This window comes from Nicotiana tabacum, chromosome 11 (assembly GCF_000715075.1).
Source record: "Nicotiana tabacum cultivar K326 chromosome 11, ASM71507v2, whole genome shotgun sequence".
Lineage (NCBI taxonomy): Eukaryota > Viridiplantae > Streptophyta > Magnoliopsida > Solanales > Solanaceae > Nicotiana > Nicotiana tabacum.
Window position 1 is genome coordinate 14267427 of NC_134090.1, and position 10850 is coordinate 14278276.

The window sequence follows — 10850 nt, forward strand, 5'->3', positions numbered from 1 at the left end:
TGTATATAATTACAACATTAGCCTCTTTTAAGATTAATTATGTTTATATTCATAAAAATTAGGTTTGGTATTTTTAAACAGTTAATTATGTGCTATAAATCATTTTTGTACCTTTAATTTATTTCCAAAAATTATTTTACTATTTTTGTAAATCAAATAGGGAAAATGGCTATTTAAATGTTAGCCCATTTTTCATTTCAGTTTTAGTCGGATTTGGAACCCCAATTGGACCCAATTTTAAACACAATTACCATGACCCAATCCTTATCTAAACCAACCCACGACCCAATTAAATAACCCGCCCAGATCCCTTTTAATCCCAGCCGTTGATCGCCTAGATCAACTGCTCACATCTGCCCCTTCCTTTTTTAGCCTGAACTAACCCCTAAACCTAATCATTTCTCACCTGTAGCCACCTTTGAATTCCCCCACTCTCCCAATTCTCTCTCAAACTCCCTCTCAAACCCTAGCCGCCGCCCTCAGTTACCACCTGAAAATCTCCCAAATTTATGGCCTCTGAAGCCATTGAAGGCCTGTATCTATCTCCCTTGGCTCCTACATGCCCGATTGCTATGTTTTCAAGGCCAAACCTCGAAGAAGTTTGGTTCAGACCTTGGTGATTTCAGTTCTATAGCTGTCTCTGGTCACTTTCGACCTTACTCCGGCCAGCCATGGCCATTGAAGCTTGACTCTCGACTTCTCTGCTTAAGATCGATTATTTTCCAAGCCTTTCTCACTATCTGGGGTTCTTCTGAAACCCTAGCCTTTGAGGTTCTTCCGATTTCTTTAGATCTGTTCTAGATCTGTGTTTACTCTAAACTTCTAAACGCTTTTCTCAATGTTTCTTTCAAAACTCTGCCTCCAAAACCCCTTGTCTTTTCGATTTAGGTTTTGTTAAAGTTGTTTTGAAGCTTTCTCTGACTTTTAACATGTTCTACTGTGTTTCTTTATGTTGTTCGTCTACTGTAGTTTGCATGATAAAAGTCTTAGTTTCTTTTGCGGTTTCTGAATCTACTTTTGTTAGTATTTGTCTAATTTACTCGTTTTCATCTCTAGAACTCGATTGATGGTGAAAACCCTAAAATTGGGGGTTCAATCGAGTTCTGAAGCTATTTGCTATGTGATTTACTTGGTCGTCATGCTCTGAATTCGATTGATTTCAAAACCCTAACTTCTTTGGACCTATTCGAGCTTCTGAACCTGCCTCATCTGTTGCTCGACTAGATTCGAAATCTTTTTGTTTCATCCTCTGTTTCTTTATATGATTTTGACTTTCTTGGAACTAGACTACAGCTTTCAGAAAAATCTTTTTACTTGACCCCTTTGCATGCTATTTGATACTCTCTCTTTTCTCTATTACTGAGTTACTAAGATTGACCTATGTGACTACCATGTTTCGATAGTCCACTACTTACTGACTTCGTGATTGCATGACGCTTCTCTTTGTCCTAAATTCAGCCTTGCATGCTTAATACTTATGCACTCTTTTATATGCTGAATTTCCCTCTGAAATGACCTTCAATTTTGGACTGATTTCAAACCTCCTTGTGTAATTGTGATTGCATTCATGTGTTAAGTGATTGGCTCTTTCCTTGTTTCGCCTTACTGATTCCCCTATTTCTTAGGATGATTTGAAAACTTTCCTTAGACTTTCAATTTTCTCATTTCTGACTTGGTTTATTTGTTTATTCATGGGAACCCATGTCACTCTCCTTAAATTAGTGATTTTGAAATCCTTGACTCTCTGATTTGCTATGTACTGATTTTCGATTATCTCCATATGCTGCAACTTTACTTTGTTTTCTTACCTTATTTGGCTAACCGAGTATTTCAAAGATTCTTCCCTTAATTAAACCTCTATGCACGTACCCCTAATTGTCTACTCTGCACCTAATGCTTACTTGATTTCCTTCCTTAAATGTTTTCTGCCCATTACCGTTTGATTTTAACTCCTTAATTAAGGGAAGTCCTTATACTGATTTGATTTTAATTGGTACATAGTTCCATAATTACTGCTAAGCTATGATTCTTGCCTTATTTTCTACTTGTTTTCAAACTATAAATACCCTACTTTTTTATTAACACAGACACACATGAACACTCTGAGTTCTAAAATCACTTGCACTCAAAAAACACTCTCTTCTACTTTACTACTTGTATTGTGGCCTGTTTTCAAAGTTCTGCTACATGCCTTTATTATATTTTGCTTCTCTGAACTGGTATGTTCTGATTAAGATTTCAACGTCATAACAATATGTTTACTTAATTCTTTTACCTATTTGTCTGCCTACTGCTTGTATTTAATTCAGTACTTATTTTAGCAATTCTGTCTATTCTGAATTTATGATGTATCCTAAACCCCTACCCCAATGTGTTTGGTACTGATGGCTTGTTTGGGGCATGATAGTATTGAGTATTGCTGTCTATGACTCAACCTATATGTTACCACTATATGTTATGTATTCTGATTGATTTTGTAAGCATAACAACACTCCCTATCGCTGTGCATGCCCAGAATTAACTAGTGCCTAAGTATATAGGCTCTTTGCAAGCTCCCAATCCTTGAACCCCTTTTATGTGAAGTTATCAATTTTGTAATTGTTTCCCAGCACCTATTTGCTCTCATTTACTTCCTTAGTTCTTAAAATTCTATTTCTGCACTTCCACTCTCTCTTAGACTTAAGTTCTGCCCCCTCTTGTGAGCCTTGCCTTGGGACACATGGGCTCCCTCTGAACTTGGACACTTGAGGGCTGGCACTTTCACACTGCACTTGTCCCTATTCTGGTAATACAATTTGGGTGTGAGCACTGCCCGGAGTCATATTGAGTCTCTTATGGAACTCTTACACACTCAAATTGGAGAAAAGCTTTGGATCAATGGTCTTTGAGTTGGTTTATCTCGTAACTCAGAGAGGAAGTCAAGAATCGGGCCTCCTCTGGTGGTACTTTCGTTGTATTTTTCTGTTCTGATGTAGTTTGTTATTCTGGTTTGTAATAAGTTGTAATAAACACTTGGGGCTGGCTAGTGAAAAGGGTGGGTAACTGTGCATGCAAGGGTAGAAAACATACCTATAGGGTGTTTTAACTCCGACATATTCAAACTTCACATAGAGACCATGCTTATAGGATACTTTTTCAACTTCACGTAGAAAACTTGCTTATAGGGTACTTTTAATTCTGCATATTCAACTTCAAACCTGCCTATAGGGTACTTTTAATTCTGCATATTCAAACTTCATTTAGATGCCATACCTATAAGGTTTAAAACGAGTAATGCATAGAAATCATGCCTATAAGGTTTCTTAAATCAATCTGATTCGCTTTCATCCGCAGTTAATGTTAGATAACATGATCCTAGGAATTAAAGTCGGTAACAGTAGATACTACCACCTGCAGAACCTGTAACCAGTTCAGTTTTTTTGTTCATTCTGCTTCTCTTAATAACCTAATTCCCTCGCTTAACAAGGTTTAACAAGCATGCTTATAGGATTTCGAATAATTTATTCCAAGCTTCTACTATCTCATCACCTTTTAAATTCGGTAGATATCATGCCTATAGGACCCCGTGTAAACACTTAGGCAAGCCTTAGAATAATAACTGTAAAACTGAATCTGTTAATCACTACAACCAGCAGGCAGGCCTGATTCGGACTTCTTATCTGAGTTATGCAATAAACTAAAACTGCCTCAACAATCTCATCTCCCTCTTCTTTAATGCTTTTCAATCAGACCTAAGTAGTATGTGTAAGACATGCTACTTTATGTGTTTGTTCGAGGAGGTATACTTGAGCCTATATGCTTATGTGTTTCCCCTTTTATATGCAATATGTGTTTTTGTATGCCGCCTTAGAATTTTTACCTTTGAAACTCCAAATAAGCCCATCATCCCTCCCTTATAGGATTAGTAGTCCTAAGTGCCTCCAAGATTGATAGGAATGGGACAGGTAATAGCATGCAATAAGTAATCGAGACCAATCCGCGCTTTAATACCTTAACGGGGTGGGAAGGGTAGATATGGATATGATGACCACGCGATAATGTCACGTGTAGCCCCTCATTGAAGAGTGATTACCAGATGTTGTGTGGGGTGATCCATATTTTCAATAAACGTAGGGCCCCCTTTCCTTTATTCTTTTAGCAATTTAATGCCTTATTCTAAAAAATCAGCTTTTCTAATTGTTCTTTCAAAACTTGTTTACTTTCAAACCATTATGTGTTGAAATCCCCTATTATTTGAGCCTTATTTACTTATACGTTAATTGCACCTTAATTCACAATAATTGTCTGGCCGAGAACTACACTAATGGATTCTGAGGGGTGCCTAATACCTTCCCCTTAGAATAATTTCAAGCGCTTACCCTATCTCTGGTTATTCAAATCGAACTCTTTTGGTGTCCTAATGCACCCTAATCATTAGGTGTAGACTCTCCAAATTCAAACCCAGTTCCCAAAAGGAATGAGTTGTCTCTCTAAATGTCATAAACCCGATTTCCGCTTAGGAAAAAAAGGGGGCGCGATAGGACCCCTCTTTTACCAAAACTCCCTTTAAAACCTTTGTTTTACAATTTGTCCAAATCTTTATCTTATTACTTGAGTTATCCAACGTGCTTTACTTGCAACCTATTTGATTCAATTATTTACTTGTAATGGACTAATTTGTGAATATAAGTTTGGTCGGGACCCACAGTTGTGAATCAAGAGGGGTGCCTAACACCTTCTCCTCGAGATTACTTCGAGCCCTTACCTTAATCTTTGGTAATGCAAACCAACCCAAGAATTACTCACTCTAGGTGACCTAACGCACCATAATCCGTTAGGTGGCGACTCTTCAAATACCAAATTTCCAAAAGGAAATGAGTCATTACACCCCATGGAATGTCGAAACCCGGACTTTCCCGTCAAGAAGGGAGACAAAGGGGGTGCGACAGCATGGCGACTCTGCTAGGGATATCTTTTAGGCTCTTATCATAACGAGCTTGTCTTTTACAAAATTAGTCCAAGCATGCTTATCCCGTACACTTCTCCCTTATTTGAATTTAACTGTCTATTTTTTCAAGCATTTATGATTTCTTTATTGCCCTGAAACTGACTTGTCTCTTTGTTTTCTTTTCCTATAACTGTCTTTCAATTATTTAAATGTTGTATTTATTTTTCCTATGTGAAAATACTTGACTACATCTTATTTAATTGCTGCATAAATCATGCTCTGCATCATATTCCACTCGTGCGTATCAAATCCTATAGCAACGCTTTAATGAGTGGTTGCGCTCTTCATATTTACTACCCTTAAATTCGGAAAGGTTTATTTGCGGTAAAACTAGTCGATTAGTGGTGTAGTCGATGGTTCCGTGCCTTCCCCCTCGAGTTGTCCGCTTGAGGGTACCAGTCTAAAACCCCATAGAAACCTTACTCTGTTTAAAATTGTGCATGCATCATGGTCAAACCCAGTAGGATCAGTTAGGATTGTCCACATAATGATCCTTTAAGATAAGACTTATCCAAAGTCCATCGGGTTTTCCATAATCCCAACGGACACAATCACGTTCTGTACATTAATTTGGAAAACAAAATGCCGATATGTTGATCATAAATGTATAAATAGTCGAGTATGGTGGTGGTAAGGTTTAACCCTTTTGTTTTAAAGAAAATGAGGCATGAGGTCTCCAGATTCGGTATGGTTAGCAACATCCCACTATTGCTGCTAGATTGGTGGGAGGCCCTTTCCTCAAGTGACAAGAAGCATGTGAAAAAGTACCTGGGTAACTTGCCTTCCTTGCTAGATATTGAGCCAAACAACAAATTGATCGAGGCTGCCACCTTATTGTGGGATAGTGAAAGAGTTGTGTTTCGTTTCGGTGATATAGAGATGACACTGCTTCCAGAGGAAATAGGAGGACTTGCGGGGTTGACTTGGGATAGTCCCGGGCTTTTGGTACCAGAAAACCGTACGGGCAGGGGATTTTTGAAGATGATGGGGCCGAAAAAGAATGTCGACCTAGTGTGCTTGAAGGATTCTTACATATCTTTCGAATATCTGTATGAGAGGTATGGCCATAGCAAGTCTTTCCGTACTTACCATGATGAGATCTCCCTTACTTCACTGGGTCATCCACCGCAGAGTGTTTGTAATCATTGTGTGCTTTCTAGACCTAATAGTGTTCCCAATGAAAAAGGAAAGAATCCACACTAGGTTGGCCATGGTTGCCAAGACTCTAATGGAAGGGATTAATGGACAAATATATACCATAGTCCCCATGATCATAACCGACATCTACAGGGCCCTGGAGCGCTCAAAGAGGGGTCAAGCATTTCGAGGGTTGTAATTTATTGCTGCAGTTATAGTTGTTGGAGCATCTCCAAAAGGGTCGTTATCGTTAAGAATTTCTGCGAAGGGCTTGGAACGACCACATTGCCTTCCATAACCCTAAGAAGATAACCTACATTCCAGACAAATTTGCTCAGCAGGAAAGTGCCAGTGAATGGGTAGAGTTCTTCGACAATCTGGCTGAGGGACAGGTGCAGTGGATGGTTGAATGTTCCCAACAGATGAGTTTATTATCAGGTCCAGGGATGCTCTGCACTTGGTGTTGATCGGGTTGAGAGGAATATATCCATATGTCCATATGAGAGCTCTGAGGCAAGCTGGCAGAAAACAGGTTGTACCAAGGGTTGTCAAAATGAGTCATTTCAGGGTAGACTTCCAAGATGACGACGTCCCTTACAAATGCCAAGCTCAACACATGTGGCACTGCAAAATCATTGTGGAGAAAAGCATCGTTGAGCCAGACATGTATCATGCAGGATGTGAGCCTCTCTATTCGGCATGGTTGGAAGACAATCTGGAAGGAATGGTGACACCAAGGACCGGTCGAGGGAATAGAGTCATAGATGAGGAAGCTGAAGCTCAAATCAAGTATAACAGGCTGCGCAAGAGAGTCCACGACTCTGAGAATGAGCACCGGAAAATACATGAGAGGAACGTGAGATTGATCGAGGAGTGGAAAGAAATGGTAATCACTTCCAACAAGAAATTAGAATATCTGGAGCGAGGAATAGTAGAGTTGGAGGGCAAAGTCATAAAGAGGATTGAAGATTGCAAGAACGCTGAAGGAGCCGAGGGAGGACATCTGGCCAGAGCCTACTTGCTGCTGGAACTGCACGAGCTGGGAGATCTGTATGATGGAGTCCGGAAGATCGAATCTGGGGAAGGTCCTTCTGGGACCAAATAGATTAGATTTACTTGATTTTCCTAAAAATGTAATAAGGCCAAGTGCCAGTAGTGACTTATTTTATCATTATATTAGTGTCGCTGTAGACATGTGATTTTTGACCCTCCCCGAGATTTTTATATTTTAGCATGTAAATATTTAGTTTAGGCCTAATATCTTTATGTCAACTAATTTTGACTCTTTTACTTTATTTCGTCACAAAAAATGAATATTACAAAAATATGTTAGTTCACTTATCTTTCATAAATTTAAATAAATAAATACAAAAATAGTACCTTATTTTTATCTTTATATAATCTTGGAAAAATACAAAAAAATATAATTTCATAGATTAGTAATTAATTAAAATTAATTTTTGCATTGTGTAGTATTTTTATTATTATATGAAGTTAACTAAGGTGTTAGACCACAATTGTAGGAGTTTTATAGCCCAATTTTTTACCCAATTGAGATTAGCCCATTATGTTCAATACCTAATACCCATCAAGCTAACCCTATGGACTCTTCTAGATTCTTCTTGGGAACAAAAAATAAATAAAAAGCCCCTAAGGACCTAAGAGCAAAAAATACACAATATATACACCCTAGACCTAAACATACAAAGAAAGACGCGTAAGGATACACTGAAATCAGCGCCGCTGTAACACAATAATGACCCCACCCCGCCGGTCTTCTTCCTCGTTCTCACGTCCACCAGCGACCACGCTCACGCAAGCTTGAACCAAACAGTCATCTCCGCCTTTCTTCTTCAACCATAAGACAACCCCGTCTGCATTCTAGTCTTCTTCTTCATCCCAACAACAGTTTACACACAGCCTTCGCCCCTCACGCACACACAGCCGAAAAACAGAGCAGCAACTCGCAATAACCAACCCCAAAACCTAGCTGAAAAACACGGCAAAGTAGCCATGAAAACGAGCTCAAATCCCTCACCAAACTCCAGTGAAAAACCAGTCCAAAAAGCGGCAAAAAATGCAGCAATATATCACTAAACACGCTGGCAACTTCCTCCCCAAAATAGCTTCGAATCAGCCAGTTCGAGCTGGCCGTTGAGGTAACCGACGAGTTCACCGATTTGAGTTTCTCCTTGATAGCTCATTCGCGTATTATCGTTTTCCTTTGGAGTTTTGTTTCTAATGTGTGCATCAGAGAAAGAAAGTGCAGTAATAAAGGTCCAATTTTGTTCTTTATACTTTGAAACTAATAGTATTCCATATGATTTTATGCTAGATCTGATGGGTTGATATTAAATGGTGTTATTAATGTGCTTCATATTGTTCATGTTGTTGATCCATTAGTGACATGAAACTACAACATCCGTAAGTTTAATCAATAAAAGCATGCTTAGAATTTATTTTTCCTGGAAAGATATGAATGCTCATCGTTAAGTCCTGATGCATTTTAGTTTTCTTTCACCCTGATGGTTCTCAAGTTTTAGACTTTGTTCTTCTTCAAGGATGGAATGATAAGACATGAGTCAAAATATTTGGACCATTATTTGTTATTTTACGTGGGTTGTATGGTCACTTGGTTTAATTTAGTTGAATAAGTAGTTGTACTGCATTTCTAGGCCATGGCCCATTAGTCAAGGCAGTGGAGATGTTCGTTTGTCTTTGAAAATCAGAAATTGGATTAAATAGGAGTATTCTTAATTTGCTTTTAGTGAAATACAAATTGTTTAAAATAAATCGAGGTGTTCCATGCCAAATAAAATCATAAATGCATGGCCCTCACTTAATGAATTTTAATCCTTTAGAAATCGAGGTGTGCCATTTAGTTGAATTTTTCATGGCCCTCGCAAACTCGAAAGTACGTAGTTGCTTAATTTAAATTAATTTCCTTAAACTCGGGTGTGCATTTATGTGACCCAAATCCAAATCTCAACAATGTTAGATAAAATGTGTCGTGGACCGCGGGTGCATTTATGTGACGTGGTTCAAGACGTGTTTTAGATGACGTTGAATCTTTTCCTATAAAATATAAATAAAACGGTTACAAAGTTAAAATTGTACCATAGAGTAAAACATGTATTAAAATCACATAATAGGACAATTATAATAGGTGAGCGACCGTGCTAGAATCACGGAACCCGGGAATGCCTAACACCTTCTCCCTGGTTAACAGAATTTCTAGTTCGCAGACTTTCAAAGGAAAGTCGAAATTTCCTCGATTTGGGACTTAAAATAAACTGGTGACTTGGGACACCATAATAAATATCCCAAATGGAGACTCTGAAATAAATAAATAATCTCATTTCGAATAATGTCACTTTAATTGGAAAAACTCCATTATACCCTTTTCGGGTGGTAAAAAGGAGGTGTGACAACTCTGGCGACTCTGCTGGGGATAAGAACCCAGAACTTCTGGTTCAGGGTTCAAGAATTCAAGCTTAGAATAATTGTTATATTTGGATATATTTATCTGATTTTATTACATGTTTGGGTCTAATGTGCTAAATGTTGCTTTTTACCGCTTTGATATTATTTAAACTATATATAAACTGCTACGAAATCCCTCTCTTCTCTCTTCTGAGGAGTGCACGCTGGCGTGACTTCTTTCTGTTAGTGTCATATCCCAAATAGAACGAGGTTCGGATAAATTGCAAAGGCGGATGATCTTTTGGTTACTGGTACGCTGCCCCCCTCGGCTCGAGTTGTCCGCTCGGGTAAGCCAGGTCTAGAACAATACACCCAGGTTTTAAACCTAGAATAACTCAGCCTCATGCCGGATCCCTAGTAGGAACGCTTGTTTGCATCATGTGCATTTGACTTTGGGAACTCAACACAGGAGTTGGGTCCGTCTAGGATAGGTGCACCCAAATTAAAAGACCACCTGATACATCTTACGTGCTACTTGCGTATTTGTCTATTTCGGCTTGCAAGCTGACTGGCTTCTAGAACAGGGAAAGAAATTGAAAAAAAATGAAAATCGAAAAAAAAAGAGTGAGAGGTTGGTATTTGAATTACCCTGAAATTCTGTTAAAATTTTGAAAAAAAGAAAAAGAAAAGCCATTTCAAAATAAGTCATATTTTCTTTTGTTCCGTCAAAACTGGGCGAATTACGTGGGTCTGATTCTCACCGGATGTGAGATACGTAGGCAAACCTCATCGGTTCCGGCCCATAATTTCCAAAAAATCAAAAAAAAAATTCCTATACTTCCTCTCTAGAAAAGTCTTTTTTTGAGACCCCAATTTTCAAAAAATCCAAAAATATTTTCCATCACTTGCTTCTTTAGAAACCCTTTCTTTTAGACCCTAATTGTTTTTTTAAAAAAATATACAAAAATATTTTCTTTTAATTTCTTCCAAAAATCCAAAAATATTTTCATTCTTCTTTCAAAATTGAAAAGAAAACTCAAAATTCAAAAATATTTTTTAGAAGCATTTCTTTCATATATTCAAAATAAAATTCCAAAAATATTTTCTTTCGAAATTCCAGAAAAAAATAAAAAAAAAAGGATCTTTCTTCTTTAAAAGTCTTTCTTTGCAAAAATGCTGAAGAAAAATCAAAATCCAAAAATATTCCCTTTCTTTTTTATAAGTCTTTCTTTCGAAAAAATAAAATAAAAAATTCAAAAAAAAGTTAGTTTATTTACTTTATTCATGATCTTCCCGAACTACG